Raw genomic sequence first — 21,895 nt, 5'->3', positions numbered from 1 at the left:
GGGAGCTCCCAGCAGATTACAGATCTTCCATGTTTTGACATTGACCTTAATACATAATTTAAGCACAAAGCCTGAGAAGTGTGGAACAAGATAAGAAAAGACCACAGTACTGGCGGATAAAGTGATGTTCAATCAGAAATCATCTGTGTCCCTGATCGGGGAGACGTGGGCATTAAAGTGGAGGCAGGCACAGGCGGCGGGGGCAAAGTGAACCACATGAAAGGGGAGAGCGCCCGAGTTATGAGCTGGGTCAGCCATCTGATTTTTAAAAACTTCTGATTGTCAAATATTGCCTTGTCCAGGTTACTTAGGCAAACATCGAAAACGTGAGTTCTAATAGGGATTTTAAACTTCTTAACATACATGCTCATGCGGACAGGAGTATTTAGCCTCATTAATAGGCAATACAATGGCTAATGGGGGGTTCTGAAAGAGGGGATCTGGTAAAATGATACACTACGAGTCAGAAGACCAGTGGCTTGTAAATACCACCCAGACGCCGAAATGACAATAAAGATATACTAGACACTTTTTTTGTATTGCATGCTTATTTTGGCGCAGTCAGCATGGCACAGTTTCCTTTTCAAAGAGGGATATCTTTATTTAAGAAAATAAGTGAAATAATCGCCTATATTTTTTGGCTGTATGTAATAAAATAAAACAGAAAAAAGTTTCCATTTTGGTGTTCAGAATTTTAGTGCATACATGTTATGCTTTGTTATAAAGCATATTTTATCTGAAGAAGTGCGAGACGTTTAAATCTGCTCAAAGGAAGGTACAGTTAACAACCTGCCTTAAATGCAATAGGATGTTCAGCTTTTGTTTAACTTTCATGAAAAGGAACAATTTAAACAAAGAGCAATTGGGAAGGTTAGATGAGTGGTTTAGGCCTCCATTATGTAAGTACACTGTCATGATTGGAGACTATTTAGTATATGTGTGTGTGTGTAGTATGGTTATACACACACATATATATATATATATATATATATATATATATATATATATATATATATATATATATATATATATATATGTATATATCTATCTATCTATATCTATCTATCTATCTATCTATCTATCTATCTATCTATCTATCTATCTATCTATCTATCTATCTATCTATCTATCTATCTATCTATCTATCTATCTCTCTCTAAATATATATATATTATCTACTGGCGGTCGCCAGTAGATAGTTAAAGTTAGGACCGAGTTCTTATAGGAAATCTGAAAATTCTATTTTGAATAACTTTGGCGCCGGTTGACGAATCCTCGCGAAATTTTCAAAACTAATGGGGCGCTCTGCTCAGCTCCTACCCTGAAATTCTCGGGGTGATTCGTCAAGCGGGGGCTGAGAAAAAAGGGGGGTTCCAAAACGCATTTTCCCATAGGACCTTTAGTCGAAGGTACAGCCCGAACGGCTGAACAGAATTACTTGAAATTTGGCAAAGAGGTAGTCCTCAGGTCAGGGATGTGCCTTTTGCATATATGGTGTCAATCTGTTCAGTAGTTCCTGATAAAATTGCAGTTAAAAGTACATAAATATCTATATGCGCGCACCGTACGGTGCCGTGCGCGAGCGTAATTCTGATTGGTGGTTAGATGTCAGTCAACATTCGAATCGGTCGAAATCAGGTAGTGTCGGACGCCATTTTGTGTGTGGCAGTGAAAAAGAAAGGTGGAGAACGTGAAAAGGGGGCAGGGTAGAGAGTTCCTGACCCCCTAGCCTTTGTCAGGGGGTCCCTGAAGGACCCCGAAGGGCGAAAAAAACATTTGATTTTTTTTCAAAAAATCGTGGAGTGCGCGCACCGTGCACGCACGGTGAAAAACCCTTAAAAAAAAACAAACATTTTAAACGAGCCATTCCATATTACAGGATACAGTCAATCTATAACTATATACATAGGTAGTGTATTGTAAAATAAATATATAAAAAATATAATAATACATACATAGATAAGCATTTAAAAAACCTTACAAATTCACAAAAAAAACCATAGGTTTCACACACGTTATAGTTAGAAATTAGCATTTAAAAAACCTTGCAAATTCACTTAAAAAACCATAGGTTTCACACACGTTATAGTTAGGAATTAGCATTTAAAAAACCTTGCAAATTCACAAAAAAAAACATAGGTTTCACACATGTTATAGTTAGCTGGACATTTCACTCGTAAAAAACCATTGAAATTTCCCCGTTATAGTTAGTTCAGCTAAATATAACTCGCGCGACCGCAATCCACTGCTGATGACGTCACATATTACATCACTCATGACATGGTTAGTGACATCACTCATGACATCACTGATGACATCTCAAATGACATCACTGATTACATCACTGATGACATCATCCAGAGAATATGTGTCTTTCTGAAAAATAAATATTTTTTATATATGTATATCTAAAGGTTAATGGAAGAATAAATGGGTAAATAAGTGTCTAAATGGATGTTTTTTTTTGTAAAATTAATTGTATAACTGACTTATTAACAGTATCTTAGTGAATACAGTGATGTAATATGTGACGTCATCAGCAGTAGATTGCGGTCGCGCGAGTTATATTTAGCTGAACTAACTATAACGGGGGAATTTCAATGGTGTTTTACGAGTGAAATGTCCAGCTAACTATAACATGTGTGAAACCTATGTTTTTTTAGTGAATTTGCAAGGTTTTTTAAATGCTAATTCCTAAGTATAACGTGTGTGAAACCTATGTTTTTTTAAGTGAATATATATATATATATGTGAACAAGGCTCGTTGGTGCCTAAACGTCAAGACGACACCGCAAATGAAATAAATCAGCACTTAACTGGAGGTCCGTGTCCGCCTTTTATTTGAGGTTGTGGCGACAACAGTCGTCTTCAATTTTCTTAGCGGTACTTGGAGATATATATATATATATATATATATATATATATATATATATATATATATATATATATATATATATATATAAGAAAAAAGAGTTGCCTCCAATGAGATCACCACACCCGGTAAGTTTGGAGTCCTTTTAATCAGGGGAGCACAACAGCATCACAACCAGTCGTCTCAAAGCACCAATATCGTAGCCATACGCGTTTCGGGCGTTCCTTCGCCCTTGGTCACTGGCAGGAGAAGAGAGCAGTTAAGGCAAAACACGCACATGTTAAAATATATATATATATATATATATATATATATATATATATATACCTACTGGCAGTCGCAAGTAGGTAGTTATAGTTAGGCCCAAAGTTTCCATAGGGAAAACGTTTTTGTTTTGCCAATAACTTTGGCGCCGCTTGACAAATCTTAATGTAATTTTCAAAAACATCCCCTTTTTGGTTCAGATGCTGTGTTGAGAGTTTCAGGGTGATCCGTCAAGGGGGGCCACAGGAACAAGAGGAGGTCCCAAAACATGTTTTCCCCATGTTATGTCTATGGGGATTTAATTTTTATTTTTACTTGACTGCAGCCCGAACTGCTGAATGGAATGGCACCATATTTGGCTGAAAGCTAGATGTTGGTCCAGAAAGCGGGATTTTTGTGATTTGGTGCAAATGCGTTCAGTAGTCTCAGAGATATGTAAGTTTAAAAATATGGATATCAGGGAGCCCAAAATCCTACTGAAATCTTACTGAAATTTGATTGCCTGCTAACGCTTCAACCAGGAAGCCGTCTTGGGACTCGGTTGAACTGAGTCCGACGAAAAATGTAAAAAAGAAAGAAAAGGGAACAGGGTGGAAATACCCTGATCCCCTATGCCTCTTGGGTTTGGGGGGTTCTACTGGGATCCGCAGGGCCCAAAAAATCATTTTTATAAAACATTTCAGCGGGATCCGTGGATTGGGGCAAGAAAAAAAAATGAAGCGTGGACCTCCGCGCTTTGTTCCTTATCTGCACCCCTAGTGGGCCAGGTCCTGGGAGCATTTTGCAAAAGAGGAGGGCTGGGTGCATGGCCCCCAATCTGGGGGTTATTGTGCCCCGGGTACTACCCCCTCCCTAGGGCTTTTTTTGATTATTAACCAAGGGAGGCCTGTATGGCATCCCCCACTTTACCGGGGACCACCACCTCGCCGGGGCTTCAAGTTAAATGAATGCGGGGGGGCACATGGACCCCCTCGCTGCCCCAGGGGTCGCCACCTCCCTGGGGTTTTAATTTAAAAAATGCAGGTGGCCACACAGAACCCTGCAGCACCAAAACTGCTTCCTCCCTGGGGCATAAGTTTAATTGAGAGCAGGGGGGACTCAGAGCTCCCCCTGCAGCCCCAGGGACCACCACCTCCCTGGGACAAATTGGAAGATTGGAGGGGGGCCATGCGAGCCCTCCGGGAGCTCTAAATTGGCCCTGGGGACCGCCACCCAGCCAGGGCCGGCATCTGCAATGTTCCGGGGTGCCCAGCCCTGGGACATTGCAGTTTGCTATGGCTTGGCAAGAGCACTGCTCCTGCCAAGCTATAGCAAACACTGCTTCGCTTCAAGTAAGCGAGAGCAGAAAATGCTCTTGCTTACTCAAAGCGGAGCAGAATTGCTTTTGCACACAGGGAGCTGCATCTTAGCAGCTTCCTATGTGTAAAAGCAATGTCGGCTCATGCAGGAGGCAGGGAGTTGACAGGGACTGCGGGAGCCTTGAGGCTCCCCCCGCGGTTTCCAACCTTAACAAAGTCGGTGCCTAGGTGGGACCAGGGCATCCACACCCCAGGCCGGGCCCCATGGATTGGGGGTGCCTGGGGCTGAAATCGGCCCAGGAGGGTGGGCCGTGCGGCCCGTCTCTTAAAAAAAAGGGGGCAGGCTCCCTGAAGATGGGGGTCCTGGGGCCAAAAATGGCTTGTTTGGCCGCCTCCCTTTAAATAATAAAAAAAAGAAATGGCTGAGCCTCGGGGGTTGGGGTCCCTGGGGCTGAAAACGGCCCATGACAGGCAGGACACACAGCCCCTCTCTTAAAATAAAAAAAATAAAAAAACCTCTGCCTTGTCACCGGAGCCATGCCCCCTTCACCATCACTCGGCAAACGTGCCTCCTGGTGCACTGCTGGTTGGAGGATGAAGTCCCCTTGGCTCCAGAGGGTCGTTGGGGGCCAACAAGCCCTCCTTGGAGGCATTGCCCCCTTTCTCCACCACTCTGCAAATGTGCCTCCTGGGGTGTGATATTAATGTACATCAACAAGAGAACTCCCAAAGTGAGATGATCTCAGATACAGGGTCGGAAGTGGAACAAGACGATTTAATGACAAAAGGTGGAGGAGGCAATCGCCTTACTGTGTCTGATGAATTGTGTTTTTTACAGTTGGATCAAAGAACAGACCATCGAATGACAAGAGGATGAGGAAGACCTCGAGGAAAAGGTAACAAAGGAGAGGGGGCCAAGGGAGAAAGAGAAATATGTGAAGAAATAACAGGGAGATCAACACGGTCCAATTTGAGACAGTTGACCAAGAAATAAAGGAGAATAATACAGTGGTCAATTTAAGTTCAATACAATTATCGACAGAAGACATGGCCACTTTAGATTTAGGACTGTCATACTGCCACAGAAATGAATTTAACTATGTCCAGAGCGGGATGGATTTATTTAGGTTTGTTAGAAAACTAAAACTCACTAAATTATACAAATTGAACAATATAACTACAGTTAATTTGGAGGAAATGGGAATATCTAACATTAATGTGCACCCGATTCTGACTGTGTCAGATTTAAACATTTTAGAGGATTTGTGGTCATTACAGGAGGAAAATCAGGAATCGCAGAATGTTTTGGAACCACCATGTGTTCACAATGTGGAACAGGAAAATTTTAATTTGGCTACTGGAGGGATCACCCCGTTTCGACCGAAATCGAGGTATATTCCTCCGATGATAAAGGACAACTTGGATACTTTTTATCGGATAATGTCATAAGAGATTTAAGATACTTACGTTAGACAGCTGGGAATCGAAAAAAACTACCAAATTTAAAGGAAAGAAAGATAATCCAAACAGTTGATAAAATTAGGAACATATATGAAATAATAGTGAAACCATCTGATAAAGGGAGAAATATTGTCCTCTGGGATAAAGAACTGTATGAAACGGAGGCATTTTCCCCAAAAAATAATAGGGATTGCTACAAAAGGATTACGATGGATGCATACAAAGAGGTCAAGGAGAGCTTTACCAGTAGATTATTAACATGGAAAAATCAGAATCTTTTAAGTTGGGAGTTTTGTTTCTTAATGCAAGAGAGTCCAGTTCTACCCGTATTTTACATGATCCTAAAAATCCATAACGATTTGAACAATTGAAGGCGTCAGGTCCTAGCTGCTCTTTTACGCCTAAACAGCAATTTTACCTATTCTTCACTACGAATATTCAGACACGTTTTTTTTAACAAGATTCCGCTTAGGCACTTTGCACTTTCTAGTGGCATTTCCCAGACAATCTGGGTGGATGGACAATATCACTCACTGTCCTTGTGACAATATGGCAACCCAGAGCACCCTGCACTTTATCCTTTTTTGTGCACTTTACAAGGAACCGAGGAGAAGATTTTTGGCACCCCTACTAAAGAATATTTGTCCATGTACATATATTGAGGGGTTCAGATATCTGTAATCACTGACTAGTTCTGTTATTTGTAGTGCGGTGTCAAACTTTATCAAAACTGAAATGGCTATTAGAAAACGGTATGAACCACAATGATTGGATGGGGAGAAGAAATATTATGTATAGTTGAATTTTAACCAATATGAAATTTTCTGGTCGATGATGCACTTAGTTTTAATTGTGATTTTATCTTATTAAGAAGGATTTTTTAACATCTTAAAATGTATTGTCTGCTTGTCAAACTTTTGTGGTCTTGGTGCCGAATAAAGGTATTTTGAATTGAATTGAACAAGCCGCTAAGGGGACCTATAATTTCAGCACAGAGTAGTATTTTTGAAAATGTCTCCAAGCATATTGATTTTTTCTTAAATCCCATCACTACTACACGTCCATCTTGCATAAAGGATTCAGAAGAATGTTTAAAGCACATCAATGATGTTAAGTGGGAACAAAATATGGTTTTGATGTCTTTAGATGTGTCAACCCTATACACCAGTATAAGACATCAAGATGGAATCAGAGCAGCAGAAATTTTTTTACACATGAAGCCTGTTAGATTGGTAGAGCACAATAAGATGTTGGAAATAATGCGGTGGTGCTTGACAAGAAATATATTTTTGTTTGAAAATGAGTTGTTCCAATAAGAACAGGTGACGGCCATGGGCACCTGCTTTGCCCCCAGTTATGCTCATTTACATCTAGGCTGGGGGAGGAACAGGTGCTGGAGGGGCGTCAATGGAACACTCGTCAGTAAAAAACATGGTGTGGCTAAGACTCATTGACGATGTTTTTGTGCTGTGGCAGGGCACAGAGGTAGTAGCGGATCATTTTATTTCAGAATTAAATGTCAATGATTTGAATCTGAAATTTGTCGGACAGAAAAGTAAAACATCTGCAGAATTTCTCTACATTAACATTTGGGTGGATGAGGGAAAATTGGAAACCACAAATGTTTAGGAAACCAACAGCGGGAAATACCATTCCTGACGCCAGTAGTTCACATCCAGCCCATTGATAAAGAGTATACCGTTTGGAGAGTTCTACAGAGTAAGGAGGGCATGTAGCATAATGGAAGGGGACGATGAAGTAGAACAGGAAATAAAACACGTTTTTTGCACAGAGGCTATCCATCTTCAATTTTAGAAGCAGCCTCAAAAAAAGCAAGGGGATTGAATAGGGAGACTGTACTATTTAACCCTTCAAAAAACATTAGAAAAAGGAAACATCTGATAACACACAATGCACACAGATTTATAACTACTTTTTGTGTGGATCATATGAAATTGGTCAGATTTTAAACAAGAATTGGCGCTTTATTAAGGAGGACCCTGTTATAGGTCAGATGACAACAAAGCAACCTCAAATTACACATAGAAAATCCTAACCGCCAAAAGAATATTTGGTAAGAAGCGAGCTTTCAGGGCAGGCACATAAAAAAACTTGGCTTCAACAAAAGGAAGGCTTTAGAAAGTGTCTAAAATGCAAGGCCTGCCAGCATGGAGAGAATAACTCGACATTTAAAACAGCTTTCAATAAAACTATTAAAGTAAAGGGAATTCTAACATGTAAAACAAGTTTTTGTAGTGTATATACTCAAATGCCCTTGTGAGAAAGTATATGTAAAGAGTACCACATTACCAGTACACGAATGAATTTTACAGCATAGGAGAGCCATAGTTAACAAAGATCGTAGTTATCCAGTGGCCCGGCATTTGAGAAGGACCATCAGAGTGACCCAACATTACTGAGATATGGCTGAATTGCACAGATACCGAAGAGAAAAAAAGGTGGGGATAGAGAAAGGGAATTGAGGAAATTATAAACTTTCTTCATCTTAGAGCTAGATAGGAAGGAATCAAATGGTTTTAATATAGATGAAGAACTCTTCACCTGCCTATATAGAAAAATGCATCCCATGAAACACAATCCGCAGAGAGAGTAAACTGAAATTATCATGATAGAGAAAGGAAAATAGGAGGGGATATGTATATTAACACTAAACACTTTATAGAGTATAGGCACTTTATGTGTAAAGCACTTTATACAAGTTTTAGTTATTTATTTTATAACATCAGATAATACATCATGTAAGGCATTAGCAAAGTGTAAAGAATGATATACTCATACTGCTCTTTGATATTGAGTACAACTCCCCTTTGAATACCTTCGAGTACAAAGATTACAAGTAAAATGAAATGGCTTTTATCCAATAGGAGATGTTCATGAAGTGGAAGAAATGGAGTATCAATGAAATGTCTATTTTAAGGGTTAAAGTAAACTAGCATTTTCAATGCAATCAGTCTCGCCTTTGCGACCTTGTACGTATTTAGCGATTCAGCATATTTAGGGTATGGGCATGAAATGGGGAGACAAGCTGTGTTGAATAAAAAGCTAACACAGTTTGGGTAGACTTTAAGGACAGTGTTTGGGGCAGTGTGACAGAGGTTTGCATGAAATCAGGCTGCATGGTAACTGCGCTCATAACTGACTGAACATCCAAAAAGTGGACTCTGCGGCCATCAAACAGTTGCAGCGGCGGAGCACGGATGTGTGATACGAGCCAGTTAAAGCACCAAGTGCTTGAAAGGTGCAATGCGGCGTGCGCCACAGGGGCTCACTGAGGATCTTAGCTCGATCGTAAAATGCACTCAGATGTGAACTGAAAGTTTAAAGTGCACTCAAGTGAAATGTTCAACGACTACTCTGCCGACTGATTTGTGTGTAGGGGGCATCGCGGCCGTTAGGCTGTTGCAGTGTTGGTGTGATAAGGGTGGGGAGCCACGCAGTTAAAGTGCAAAGTGCTTGAAAAGTGCAACAGGGATGTCCGAGATGCAGCAAGATGCTACGGATCCTAAGTGAGGCGATATGAGCAACTCTGCACCTTTGTTCTGGAACTTTCCAATAATGCCAAGGCACCATCCAAAATATCATACCCTGTCCATTCATTCCTGGGCGAAGCCACTCCCAAGGCCAGTGAAAGCAGCTGCACGCGCGTGTGAAATCTGACAGATTGCACACTCTGCGCTGCTGCTCGTAACCGCAAGCCGTAGGCCTTTACACACTCATGAGCGTGTGAAAAGTCCAGAGCGATTCCAAGAGGTCGCTTTACTGGAGCAACGCATGCACTTTTCTAGGCTAGACCTAAAAACTGGAATTAAATATGTCAATTAATATGAGGAAAAAAGAGCAATTCTGCATATTGTAGAAAATGGAGCTGGTTTTAATCAGCTAAGATGTATGAGGATGTTTATAAGCACTATTTACTTTATAAGGTTTATACACTTTATGTATAAAGCACTTTACAGAGGATATATACTATTTGTATAAAGCACTTTATAAATCTATAGAGAACCTTACAGAATGCAATAAAAAAAGCACTAGCCAAGGAAAAGATTTACATGGTTTCAAAATTCTCTTACTAGGTTGGATAGCTTTCTTATGGGAACTTTCCCAATGAAATATATTGTAAAGATAATCTTTGCAATTAATTGATCTTTATTTATTGATTAACATTCATGGAGTTCAAGCAATGTATCGTCTTTGAAATGGGTATGTTAGGCAGGTTTTTAAACACTGTATTAATAAGCCACCTCATAAAAGAAAAAAGAACCAACGCTGTATGTTTCAAAATGGCGCTGGCTTTTACCACCCGCAGTGTAAGGGACTGTTCCACAGTTGTCCTCTTGGATGTAAACAAGTTTGAACATTTAAAAGGTTACCCAAAAATGGTGCTCGTCGTCTTGAACAAGGCTTCGCCGGGCAGCCGAAACACGTAGATGATTATGTCACTCATGAAATAAACTCAAGTGAAACCTGCAGGAGTGCCAATTTCATCTTGGTTTTACGGAGGGTGATTTATTTGTGATATATATATATATATATATATATATATATATATATATATATATATATATATATATATATATAACACAGCAAACGATTTCGAATATGAAATCACACGGACACCCATGAGATTTGCAGTTCAGATTGATTTATTGACTGCAAACACAACGCGTTTCGGCTTTCGCCTTGTTCACGCTCATGGCGACATTTTTTGCATAAAGTTAAATACACTTCAAAGTATGTGAACACAGACGACAGACTGTTGACTTCAGCAGTAGTGAAACTTATAACCAAAGTGGCGGCCATTTTAACATTGTCAAGTTCATAAATGACCCAACTGAATGAAAATATTTACGATGTATTATACTGATTGCCTACTGCCCAAGTGGGCAGAATAACACAGGTCAATGCTAAAGCTTGCAAAGGCTCATTCCATGATATAGAAACAATCATCAATAATGTAAGGACCTATATGCATAAAATGGCAATTAATATCAGATCATAAAAATATGCCAAAATCAATGCATTTTAACTATTTAATCTGTAGATATCTAAGCCAAGTATCATGTCCTGCACAAGCTCTAACAATAAGCCCAAGTGGGCCAATAACTAGTAAATTATAAATCAAAAAGGCCACAAACTATAATAACAGAATACTTAATTTCATCAGTGGTCTGTTCAGGCCTGCAGTGCTACTACCTGAAAAATACAATAAAATCTGTGTAAGCATAAAAACACACGTGCCAACAGCTAACACTCAATATTGCACAATTGCAAAGTTACTCACATATCAAGTATGTAAATGTACTGACAATTCTTCGCTTGAATTCCGACCCTTTGGAGACATAGTCTCGAGGTCAACAATGTATTTTGATTCCAGTTGTCTCAACTGGAGTAACTTGTTCCCTCCTCGTACATTGTCATATATCGCATCAATTACAACCATCTTCAATAGCCTCTCATTTTGTCTGTCGTCTGTGTTTACATACTTTGAAGTGTATTTAACTTTATGCAAAAAATGTCGCCATGAGCGTGAACAAGGCGAAAGCCGAAACGCGTTGTGTTTGCAGTCAATAAATCAATCTGAACTGCAAATCTCCTGGGTGTCCGTGTGATTTCATATTCGAAATCGTTTGCTGTGTATATATATATATATATATATATATATATATATATATATATATATATATATATATATATATATCACAAATAAATCACCCTCCGTAAAACCAAGATGAAATTGGCACTCCTGCAGGTTTCACTTGAGTTTATTTCATGAGTGACATAATCATCTACGTGTTTCGGCTGCCCGGCGAAGCCTTGTTCACGACGACGAGCACCATTTTTGGGTAACCTTTTAAATGTTCAAACTTGTTTACATCCAAGAGGACAACTGTGGAACAGTCCCTTACACTGCGGGTGGTAAAAGCCAGCGCCATTTTGAAACATACAGAGTTGGTTCTTTTTTCTTTTATGAGGTGGCTTATTAATACAGTGTTTAAAAACCTGCCTAACATACCCATTTCAAAGACGATACATTGCTTGAACTCCATGAATGTTAATCAATAAATAAAGATCAATTAATTGCAAAGATTATCTTTACAATATATTTCATTGGGAAAGTTCCCATAAGAAAGCTATCCAACCTAGTAAGAGAATTTTGAAACCATGTAAATCTTTTCCTTGGCTAGTGCTTTTTTTATTGCATTCTGTAAGGTTCTCTATAGATTTATAAAGTGCTTTATACAAATAGTATATATCCTCTGTAAAGTGCTTTATACATAAAGTGTATAAACCTTATAAAGTAAATAGTGCTTATAAACATCCTCATACATCTTAGCTGATTAAAACCAGCTCCACTTTCTACAATATGCAGAATTGCTCTTTTTTCCCTCATATTAATTGACATATTTAATTCCAGTTTTTAGGTCTAGCCTAGAAAAGTGCATGCGCTGCTCTAGTAAAGCGACCTCTTGGAATCGCTCTGGACTTTTCACACGCTCATGAGTGTGTAAAGGCCTACGGCTTGCGGTTACGAGCAGCAGCGCGGAGTGTGCAATCTGTCAGATTTCACACGCGCGTGCAGCTGCTTTCACTGGCCTTGGGAGTGGCTTCGCCCAGGAATGAATGGACAGGGTATGATATTTTGGATGGTGCCTTGGCATTATTGGAAAGTTCCAGAACAAAGGTGCAGAGTTGCTCATATCGCCTCACTTAGGATCCGTAGCATCTTGGTGCATCTCGGACATCCCTGTTGCACTTTTCAAGCACTTTGCACTTTAACTGCGTGGCTCCCCACCCTTATCACACCAACACTGCAACAGCCTAACGGCCGCGATGCCCCCTACACACAAATCAGTCGGCAGAGTAGTCGTTGAACATTTAACTTGAGCGCACTTTAAACTTTCAGTTCACATCTGAGTGCATTTTACGATCGAGCTAAGATCCTCAGTGAGCCCCTGTGGCGCACGCCGCATTGCACCTTTCAAGCACTTGGTGCTTTAACTGGCTCGTATCACACATCCGTGCTCCGCCGCTGCAACTGTTTGATGGCCGCAGAGTCCACTTTTTGGATGTTCAGTCAGTTATGAGCGCAGTTACCATGCAGCCTGATTTCATGCAAACCTCTGTCACACTGCCCCAAACACTGTCCTTAAAGTCTACCCAAACTGTGTTAGCTTTTTATTCAACACAGCTTGTCTCCCTATTTCATGCCCATACCCTAAATATGCTGAATCGCTAAATATGTATAAGGTCCCAAAGGCGAGACTGATTGCATTGAAAATGCTTGTTTACTTTAACCCTTAAAATAGACATTTCATTAATACTCCATTTCTTCCACTTCATGAACATCTCCTATTGGATAAAAGCCATTTCATTTTACTTGTAATCTTTGTACTCGAAGGTATTCAAAGGGGAGTTGTACTCAATATCAAAGAGCAGTATGAGTATATCATTCTTTACACTTTGCTAATGCCTTACTTTATGCAAAAAATGTCGCCATGAGCGTGAACAAGGCGAAAGCCGAAACGCGTTGTGTTTGCAGTCAATAAATCAATCTGAACTGCAAATCTCCTGGGTGTCCGTGTGATTTCATATTCGAAATCGTTTGCTGTGTTATAGTTAGGGGCTGCTGATTACCCCTGCACGGACCGCCCTACGAGACAGCCTTCAGCTTTATCGGGATCGTGGAGTTATATATATATATTACCTACTGGCGGTCGCCAGTAGGTAGTTATAGTTAGGACCACGTTTCCATAGGAAATCCGCAACATTCTATTTTGAATAACTTTGGCGCCGGTTGACGAATCCTCGCGAATTTTTCAAAATAGGTGGGGCGCTACGCTCCGCTCCTACCCTGAAAGTCTCGGGGGGATTCGTCAAGCGCGGGCTGAGATAAAAGGGGGGTCCCAAAACGCGTTTTTCCCATGCATTTTTCCATAGGACCTTTAGACACAGCTACAGCCCGAACGGCTGAACAGAATTACTTGAAATTTGGCAGAGAGGTAGTCCTCAGGTCAAGGAAGTGCCTTTTGTAGGTTTGGTGTAAATCTGTTCAGTAGATTCTGAGAAAATAGCCTTTAAATCAATATATATATCTGAGCCAGCTTACGGTGCGCTTACGGTACGCTTACCGTACGCGTACGGTGGCGTGCGCGAGCGCGATTCTGATTGGCCCTTAGATCTTAGTAAACATTCGAATCGGTCGAAACCAGGAAGCGGCGGCCGCCATTTTCTCTCTCGCACTCTGAGGGGGGAGCTGATAAACAAATGCCAAAAACATATAAAGGGGCTGTTTAGACAGCGCCCATGCACATAACCATGTTAGTTGAGTCTTCAAAGATCCCCCAAGGCAAAAAACGGTAATTTTTTATTTTTCGAAAATTTCGCCGATTACGCTTACCGTACGCGTACGGTAAAAAATTATTTAAAAAAAAAAAACCCACTCTCTCCACCCCATGTGCAAATGGTGGCCGAAGGCCACCATTTGTGCATGGCATAAAAGAGCACAGCATTTCCCCAAAAAATTTCAACAGATTACCTATCACAAGGAAGCGCATAATATGTCCTCCATGTGCGCACGGTGCGCGAAGCGCATCGTGCGCACATGGCCCATCTAGCGTAACGTGGGCACGCGGTGCGCTACGGTGCCCACCGTGCGTGCACGGCACTAACTGCGTAAAGTGGGCGTGTGGTGCGCGAAGCGCACCGCGTGCTCACTGTGTGCGCACGGTGCGCGAAGCGCACCGTGCGCGCACGGAACAAACTGTGTTAAGTGGGCGCGCACGCCACGAATGGCGTAAAGTAACTTAGCATTTAAAAAACCGTACAAATTCACTGAAAAAACCATAGGTTTCACACACGTTATAGTTAGGAATTAGCATTTAAAAAACCTTGCAAATTCACTGAAAAAACCATAGGTTTCACACATGTTATAGTTAGCGGAAATTTTACTGATAAAAAACCAATGAAATTCCCCCGTTATAGTTAGTGCAGGAAACTATAACTCACGCGACCGCAATCTTCTGCTGATGACATATGTGTCTTTATGAAAAAAAAATATTTGTAATATATGTATAGCTAAAAATTTATGGAAGAAGACATGGGCAAATAAGTGTCTAAATACAGTATTAGCATCAGCAGAGGATTGCGGTCGCGTGAGTTATAGTTTCCTGCACTAACTATAATGGGGGAATTTCATTGGTTTTTTATCAGTAAAATTTCCGCTAACTATAACATGTGTGAAACCTATGGTTTTTTCAGTGAATATATATATATATATATATTACCTACTGGCGGTCGCCAGTAGGTAGTTATAGTTAGGACCCCTTTTCCATAGGAAAACCTCAACATTCTATTTTGAATAACTTTGGCGCCGGTCGATGAATCCTCGCGTATTTCTCAAAATAGGTGGGGCGCTACGCTCCGCTCCTACCCTGAAAGTCTCGGGGGGATCCGTCAAGCGGGGGCTGAGATAAAAGGGGGGTCCCAAAACGCGTTTTCCCCATGCATTTTTCCATAGGACCTTTAGAACGAGCTACAGACCGAACGGCTGAACTGAATTACTCGAAATTTGGCAGAGAGGTAGTCCCTAGGTCAAGGAAGTGCCTTTTGTAGGTTTGGTGTAAATCTGTTCAGTAGATTCTGAGAAAATAGCCTTTAAATCAATATATATATCTGAGCCCGCTTACGGTACGCTTACCGTACGCTTACCGTAAGCGTACGGTGGCGTGCGCGAGCGCGATTCTGATTGGCTCTTAGATCTTAGTAAACATTCGAATCGGCCGAAACCAGGAAGCGGCGGCCGCCATTTTGTGTATTTCACTCAGAAAAAAAAGAGTGAAAACAAGAAAAGGGGGCAATGAGGAGAGTTACAGACCCCCTTACATTTGTGAGGGGGTCAAAGAAGGACTGTAAAGTACAAAGAAAACATTTATTGATTTTAAAAAAAATCACGGGGTACGCGTACGGTAAGCTTACGGTAAGCGTACGGTAGAAAAAAAAAATAAAAATAAATGAAAATCAGATTTAAGTGTTTAGATATTAGGGGGCTCTAAAAAGAGCCGTTGTGTTTATGAAATGATTTTTTAGTGGTACCTACAAGTAAGTACCGATGCAGAGTCTAAGGTTCAAGAGGAAGACTCTGTTCCCTTCATCATTGAAGTGCACACCATCTCCTCTATAAATGTCTTGCATGTCATAACGCAAGTTGTTGTGGTAAATGGCACCCATACCATAGTCACGGAGGAAAGCAGAAACAGATTTGTTGACGTGCTTTCTTGCTTTGTCATCGCACCGCGTGCCCACCGTGCGTGCACGGCACTAACTGCGTAAAGTGGGCGCGCGGTGCGCGAAGCGCACCGTGTGCGCACGGAACGAACTGCGTTAAGTGGGCGCGCACGCCACGAATGGCGTAAAGTAACTTAGCATTTAAAAAACCGTACAAATTCACTGAAAAAACCATAGGTTTCACACACGTTATAGTTAGGAATTAGCATTTAAAAAACCTTGCAAATTCACTGAAAAAACCATAGGTTTCACACATGTTATAGTTAGCGGAAATTTTACTGATAAAAAACCAATGAAATTCCCCCGTTATAGTTAGTGCAGGCAACTATAACTCACGCGACCGCAATCTTCTGCTGATGACATATGTGTCTTTATGAAAAAAAAATATTTGTAATATATGTATAGCTAAAAATGTATGGAAGAAGACATGGGCAAATAAGTGTCTAAATACAGTATTAGCATCAGCAGAAGATTGCGGTCGCGTGAGTTATAGTTGCCTGCACTAACTATAACGGGGGAATTTCATTGGTTTTTTATCAGTAAAATTTCCGCTAACTATAACATGTGTGAAACCTATGGTTTTTTCAGTGAATATATATATATATATATATATATATATTATTTATTTATATATAGTATGTATATATATGTATATATATAGTATGTATATTTATATATATATAGATATATGTTTATAAATTTACTGAAAAAACGAAGGCTAAATGGACATTATAGTTAGGTGAAAATGTCAGTTAAAACATACCATTTCACTAAATTAACTATAACTTGGCCCTCTACCATGCACTGTCTTCACTTAAATCATGTTAATTCAGATGTCATGAGTGTTTTTATGAATGCTATGATTAGACATGCTAAAAGTGATGTAATATGATAGGGTTTAAGCAGTGCATATGGAAGGTGTAAGTTTTAGTTAATTTAACCAGGCTAGCAAGTTGACAACACTGTACGGAGTGAACGAGTTATAGCAATTTAAAATTTAATTTATAACTATAAAGTTATAACTATGGATTGTGTAGTTTAAGTAGTTTTTCTTTAGGAATAATAAAATAAGTTTTTCTAACTAATCCTAAACCTTTGGGTTTTTCATTGAATTTGTATTTTTGTTTTCAAAAAGTTGTTTTTAACCATATAATGTTCCTTAATAGGGTATTAAATAAAAAATGTTTTTGGGTACTACGGTACATCCGTAAATTTTTTTAATGCTATTTTGAAATAAATATACCATATTTAAATTATGGAATTCAGGGTTTCAAGACTAATTATGTTTTTAAATCCTAAATGTGTTAATATTGAAACAATAGTTTGTGTTTGTGAACTACACAAGTACTTCAATAGTTTTGAGATACTAACATGGTACTTTTGGTTTTGTTAAACAACATTTCATTGACTTAGAAAACTGTCCATTGTAGGAAACACGAAGTGTATACTCCTTCTCCCCATTTCAATTAAGATCTTTAAAGGTGAAGGTTGCACTCTTTCCCAAAGGGAACATCTTGTCTTTACAAGACATCTGTAAGGTTTTTGCAGAACTGGAATGGCTGAGCAATAAGATCATGGTGTATCCCATTGCCAGCTGGTGGGGAAAAAGGTGAATACCAAACTGGTAACCTGCAACCTGTGCAACAAGGTGATTTCCAGTGGTGACATCAAACAGTGCTCGTTTGGTATGATGGTAATGAGGAAACACCTGCAGGCAATCCATTCGAGCAAGGGTGGAGAGAAGGCACCAGAAGTAGTTGGAAGAGGCTTAAGCAGGAGCATCAGCAGGAGCTTTTTCTTCAGCTACTGAAAGTTCTTCAACTTCTTCTGCATTGTCAGGACCTCCACCACCACCCACTGTATCTGTTCCTCCATCACCACCTCCACTACCACACCCGGTGCATCTATCCCACCAGCATTACTTGCTATTGGTACTGCGGTGCCAGTACATCTCTTGAAACAGAATAAAGAAATTATAGAGCAGTATGGAAGTACTGCCTCATACTGTCTCCTGGGCCATACTGTGATTGTTGTGGGAGATTGAGATCTGACCATACACCGGGAGCTTGTCATGGCTCAACAGTGTCCTCTCCACCAGCCTTTTTTTTACCGTTGTTGTCCTCCTGTTTTCTGTTAAGACTTTTTTTTGGTTGGTCATGTTGACCTTTGGAAAAAGAACTTATAGAAAAAAAAATTACACAAAGAAGAGAAAAAAGTTTTTTTCAGAACTAACTGTTTAAAAAAAGAAAGAGCTTGTACCAATATTAACCATATTTTTTCAGACATCAGAAATACAACATTATGATAACGAGATAAAAAATTAGTATAAGGTAAGTTAAGGATGTGCTTTGTGGTGACCTCATACTAGATGGAAGTTTATAATAGCCTAGCTTAGATATATCTGGTTGGAGTACACTGTTGCACATTGAGGGGGCATAAATTTGAGCTGAGTGTCGTAGAGTGGAGTGGCATAGCGTGAAGTGGAGAATGGTGTCACAGAGTGAAGTGTTGTACAGTGGACTATCGTAGAGTGCTGTAGACTGGAGTGTCGTAGAGTGTGGCAGAGTTGAGTAAAGTGGAGTGGCATTGAGTGCAGTAGAGTGCTGTAGGGTGAAATGGCATATAGTGGAGTAGAGAGTGGTAGAGTGGCACAGAGTGTTGTAGAGTGAAGTGGCATAAAGTGGAGTAGAATGGAGTGGCATAGAGTACAGTATTGGAGTAGAGTGAAGTAGTGTTTCGTAGAGTGGAGTAAAGTGGTGTTGAGTGGAGTAGAGTGTCATACAGTGGAGGAGTGTTGATGAGCAGAGTAGAATATCATCGAGGCACGTATAATGGTGGGGTGTATAGTGGAGTGGCACTTCGTAGGGTACAGTGGAGTGGTGTGTTGTATAGCAGTGTGGAGTGACCTGTCATAAAGTGGAGTGATGTAGAGTGTCTTAGGGGCGTAAAGTTGAGTGGCGTACAGTGGAGTGGCATGTCGTAGAGTGGAGTGGTGTGTCATAAAGTGTGGTTGTGTGGAGTGTGATAGAGTGGAATGGAGTGCCGTAAAGTGCAGTGACATGTCATAGTGTGGAGTGGTGTGTCATAGAGTGGAGTAGCGTAAAGTGGAGTGGAGTGACATGTTGTAGAGTGGCATGGCATAGAGTGGAGTAGATTGTTCTAGAGTGGAATGGCAGAGAGTGGAGTGGTGTATCATATAGTATAGTGGAGTGGTGTCTCATAGTGTCTTAGTGTGGAGGGGCATGGAGTAGAGTGGCTTTGAGTGGACTGGCATGTCGTAAAGTGGAAAGACATGTGGTAGAGTGGAGTGGCATTTCGTATAGTGGAGTGGCGTGGAGTGTCATAAAGTGAAGTGGAGTGTCATAGAGTGGAGTGTCATAGAGTGAAGTGACGTGTCAAAGAGGGGAGTGTCGGAAAGTGGCATGTCATAGAGTGTCATTATGTCAAAGAGTGTCCTAAAGTGGAGGGACATAGAGGAAAGTGGCATAGAGTGAAGTGGCATATTGTAGAGTAGAGTGCAATGGCATGTGGTAGAGTGGAGTGGCATGTTGAACAGTGGAATGGCATGGAGTGTCCAAGAGTGCAGTAGATTATTGTAGGTTGGAGTGGCGTGCTATAGAATGGAGTGGCATGTGGTAGCATGGAGTGCAGTGGCATGTCATAGAGTTGAGAAACATAGAGTGTAGTTGAGTGTTCTAGAGTGGATGTGCATAGTTTAGAGTGGCATGTCGTATAGTAGAGTGGAGTGGGGTGTCATAGAGTCTTAGAGTGGAGGGGCATAGAGTGGAGTGGCATACAGTGGAATGGCGTGTCATAGGGTGTCATGTCATAGAGTGTTTTACTGTGGAAAAGCTTAGAGTGGAGTGGCCTAGCGTGAAGTGCCATGTCCTTGAGTGGAGTGGTGTGCGGTAGTGTGGAGTGGTGTGTCGTAGAGTGGAGTGGCATGGTTTGTCATAGAGTGAAGTGTAGAGTCATACAGTGGAGTGGCATATCAGAGTGAAGTGGCGAGTGGCATGTTGTAAAGTGGCGTGTCATAGAGTGGCATGTCATAGAATGGAGGGTCGTCGAGTGGAGTGGAATACACTGGAGAGGCATAGGGTAGAGTGTTGTAGAGTGGCCTGTCGTGGAATGGAGTGGCATCTCTTAGAGTGGAGTGGCATGGTGTAGAATGGAGTGGATTGGAGTGATGTAGAGTGGAGTGTTGTAGAGTGAAGTGGTGTGTTGGAGAGTGGAGTGATGTGACAGAGTGGAGTGGTGTATCATAGAGTGGACAGGAGTGGAGTGGTGTGTCCTGTGCCGTAGAGTGGAGGGACACAGCGAGGAGTAAAGTGTTGTAGAGTGGAGTTGAATAGAGTGGAGTGGCCTGTCGTAGAATAGAGTGGTGTGTCACACAATGGAGTGGCATAGAGGAAAGTTGAGTGGAGTGGATTGTCTTGGAATGGAGTGGCTTGTCATAGAGTGATGTGGCGTGTGTAGAGATGGAGGTGATGATGTATAATTTTCAACCTCACTGTAACATCTTTGAAGAAGAATACAGCTGGATTGCTTTCCAACAGTCAGCAAAGTGTCTATGTTTTTTGGTGTTAGTTAGTACTGCTGAGCTGTATTTATAGCCTACTTTGTGTTAATACCCAATCACATTATGCTTCACTTCTTAATTTTATTTCTTATCTACTTTTCTCTTGGTTTTCATTGTCATGTTACCAGAGATGTGTCTTTTAAATGCCTTTCTAATACTTGTTAAACTTTATTGCTGCAGACCAGTTTATTTTCTTACCTCAATTTGGGTTTTTGTAATATTGTGCTACATTAGTAGCCCAAATTGTAGTTAAGCCAATAATTGGCCTCCTTTAAAAAAATTGTTGTTGATATTATGTACTTTCCTACTGGCCAATCATCTAACTCTGTATTTACATGCATGTTTGCCTCTGTGTTCCTTAGTCTTGAATGTCAGTGTATGTGTGAAATGCATAGGGTTTGGCTTATGGGCATAGTTTCATTTTTTGGACCAGAGAGCATGCAAAGAAAGCAGATGGTGAAAATGATTTCGGTCTAGAAAGGATTTGCAATAACATGGATTTGGTGAAAGATGTGTGAAAGGGAATCTGTTACTCCCTCTACTCTCCTCTGTTAATGAATTTTCATTTGAATACATTTTTTTCTTCAATGCAGTACTGTATCGTCCTGATGGTGTGCATTTTACAACCTATGGAAACCATCTTTTCCTTTAAAACTTAAAAATCTATCTTGACAGACGTATTTAAACATGCTTAGTAAAAAAATTAAAGGCTCTTTTTAAGAGCCACCCTATTTCATACGTAATTTTATTTTCTCATATATGAGTTTTTTGTGTGAAAAGTAAACTTAAAAAAAATATATAAATTGATAAAACTACTTTTCCCTCTTCTACAGAGTTTGCTGCACTGTCTCATTCCTACCTCTACATTAAAACAACAGTAATAACCTATCTTTTACATTAAAATACAGAACAAAATCAAGGGGCAGTCCAAACAATATGGCTGCCTTTTCAATTTGCAAGGGCTCTTATTTACCCATCATAAAGTGTTTAGTCATAGCCAGATACAGCAGTATGCTGCGAAGGTACTGCGGTATACAGTGGCCCAATATTTACCACACATTTTTTTGCCATTATTGCTTAAAATCTACTGAACCAATTTAGATGAAATAATGAGAA

The 21,895-nt window shown here is 40.4% G+C and overlaps 1 long non-coding RNA gene across 1 annotated transcript in view; it reads left to right on the top strand.

Annotated features, from left to right (window-relative positions):
* Positions 1–21,895, top strand: part of LOC146805563 (uncharacterized) — a 79,366-nt gene that overhangs the window by 2,617 nt on the left and 54,854 nt on the right. The window contains exon 2 of the long non-coding RNA XR_014967858.1: positions 5,273–5,330. This is a non-coding gene — a long non-coding RNA (uncharacterized LOC146805563). The remainder of the gene's footprint in view (positions 1–5,272; positions 5,331–21,895) is intronic.

The sequence above is a fragment of the Triturus cristatus genome, chromosome 8 (assembly GCF_964204655.1).
Source record: "Triturus cristatus chromosome 8, aTriCri1.1, whole genome shotgun sequence".
In the NCBI taxonomy this organism is placed as follows: domain Eukaryota; kingdom Metazoa; phylum Chordata; class Amphibia; order Caudata; family Salamandridae; genus Triturus; species Triturus cristatus.
This window is presented reverse-complemented; position numbering and strand designations above follow the sequence as displayed.